Source organism: Bacillus rossius, unplaced genomic scaffold (assembly GCF_032445375.1).
Source record: "Bacillus rossius redtenbacheri isolate Brsri unplaced genomic scaffold, Brsri_v3 Brsri_v3_scf255, whole genome shotgun sequence".
Taxonomy (NCBI): domain Eukaryota; kingdom Metazoa; phylum Arthropoda; class Insecta; order Phasmatodea; family Bacillidae; genus Bacillus; species Bacillus rossius.
Genome location: NW_026962432.1, coordinates 36,222 through 38,793, shown reverse-complemented (window position 1 = coordinate 38,793; position 2,572 = coordinate 36,222). Strand labels below are relative to the sequence as shown.

The 2,572-nt window shown below is 34.9% G+C and overlaps 1 non-coding gene across 1 annotated transcript; it reads right to left on the bottom strand.

Annotated features, from left to right (window-relative positions):
- Window positions 1-626: 626 nt before the first annotated feature.
- Window positions 627-746, bottom strand: LOC134543942 (5S ribosomal RNA). The gene has a single exon (XR_010077385.1). It is a non-coding gene; the product is annotated as a 5S ribosomal RNA (ribosomal RNA).
- Window positions 747-2,572: the final 1,826 nt, after the last annotated feature.

Here is a 2,572-nt window from a genome sequence, read left to right as displayed (position 1 = left end):
TTGGATAACAAAAATTTAGATGATATAATTTTTATTTTTTTCCATACACAACACATTGCAGGTACAATTTTACAGGTTACAGCTGTACCACCTCTAGTATTGCTGCCGACCATCCAACAAATGAGCACACTAAACAGGCATTGATGACATTGTTATCAACGTCTTTTTGAATCTCTCATTATTATACATAACTGCCCACTGAAACAGAGAAACTTCAAAATAGGTGTGTGTGTGTGTGTTTATATATATATATATATATATATATATATATATATATATATATATATATATATATATACATATATACATACATACATACATACATACATACATACATACATACATACATACATACATACATATACACTTATCTATTTATTTTTTCACTTTGAATTTTGTATGAGGTATACACATGCAAAGATTCACAGCTGCTGCTGGGTGGGTGAGTGAGTGAGTGATTGATTGATTGATTGATTGATTGATTGATTGATTGATAGAGAGTGAGTGTGTGTGTGTGTGTGTGTTAGGGGGGGGGGGGGGGGAAATGTGGTGATTGTGGGGGAAAAAAAAATTTAAAATTGAAATTTTTAAAAAAAAATTTTTTTCTGTAGGGTGCAAAATAGTAGTGCCAACGGCACGTGGTGTTCCCAAGCGGTCACCCATCTAAGTACTAACCACGCTCGACGATGCTTAACTTCGGTGATCGGACGAGAACCGGTTGTGTTCATCGTGATATGGCCGTTGGCAATGATATAGATGTTTTTTTTTTGCAGTTTGTATTTGCCACTCGAAATAGCTATACCAGGTGTGATTGTTACAAACAACAGGAGAAATCGTGTAATGAACACTCTTTTACTTCCCCCCCCCCCCCCCCCCTCCCCACACACAACACCCACCACCCTCACCATCCCAACCACCAAAGCCCTCTTCAAAATACACTCTCACACACACACACAAACCCACACTCTATAACTGATGAACATTACCATAACTTCTTAAAGCCATTAGATAATATTTAACTCAAGAAAGGTATTGTGATATGTTTAAAGAAAGAAAGGTGAAACCTTTAACTTTACCAGCAGGTATTAGTATCACTGAGGTATCTTCTAGGTTGTAGCAGCAATAGTAGTAATAATAATAAAATTAAATAAGGTAATAAAAAAGAAAAGTTATACATGTGATCAAATCATGAATGTATAAAACTGGAATGAATTTAAATTTTTTTTATTTTTCTTCATAGGCTGTTTTGAAATTGATGAGTAAGTGCCTCTTCTTTTAAATTTTTTAATGCTGAACACTGTTACATAAGAGATGAATGTTTAGAAAATTTAAAAAAAAAAAAAAGCTAGCCCAGCCCCCTCCCCCCCTCACACAAAATCCAAACAAAAAAAAAAACACCCTCCTTCAAAACATCACATAATCATCCAGCCAGCAGTGCAGACGAGAAATTTGCACTCGGGGCCGCCATTTTGACGATAAATTCTTGCATGGCACACCAAAGGTAGGAAAGAATTTAAAAAAATAAAAATAATGGGCGAGCACCCTCGCGTCTGCCTGTAGAAAATGAAGTTAAAAGTAACATAACCTAAAGACAGGCACACACTAGGGTGCTCCCAGGCGGTTGAGAAATTTTTTCCCGCCAAAAGACTTATATATATTATTTATTTTACTGTTTTTGGCAGGGGGCTATGTCGGTCTGTGTGCAAAGTAGTTCCTACTCCCGCCGCCAGGAGCGCGCGCGGTGGGTAGCGATGTTGTTTTTTCTGCTTTCATTTGTTTATTATTTAGAGGGTTAATGCTATGTAAATGTACGCAAGTTTGGTTATGTGTCGGTAGTTGTGCGAGATTTAATTTCCGAAACGAAATTTGACTTTCATCGGCCTGCATTTCTCACTTATTCGGAAAATACATGTGTGTTTATGTATGTATAATAATCGAGTGATTTTGTAATAATTTGGAAGTTTTGTTTGCGTGTGCGATGTGGGGAAGAAAAGGTGTGCACACGAGTCCTAGGGCTATATTTTTTTTTATTGCGAAATATTTACTTCATGTGGTGAAAAATTTTAAATTATTTGTGATGCAAGTGAAATTTTTTTTTTTTTTTCAGTTGGGTGATGTGTTTGTCCTCGTTTGTGTGCAAGGAAGCAAACATGCTGAAGGTAAGGGGCCATAAATGACACTTTAAAATATTAGTTTACCATTAATTTTGGTTAAATATTAAATTGCCATATAAGTAAAATCATGTCAACTGTTGTATTCCACCCAGTATAAGCTGTTAGTAATGGGTACTTAATATAAATAGAATAAATGTAAGCATTTTCGTCTGCATGAAAATTCACTTTTTTTTTGGATCCATTTGTACTGTGGGTAGTTAAATAGTACATTATGTTGTTTTTACTTCGAAGTACAAAACATCTTGTGCATGATTGCAAATTCAAACGCAGTTAAGCATAATATGAATTCGAATTATGTGTGTGTGTGTGTGTGTATATATATATTTTTTTTTTTTTTTTTTTTTTTTACTGTGTCCAGTTTTAGCACAAATGGAATTATTTTCAAAGTGAATCGATGC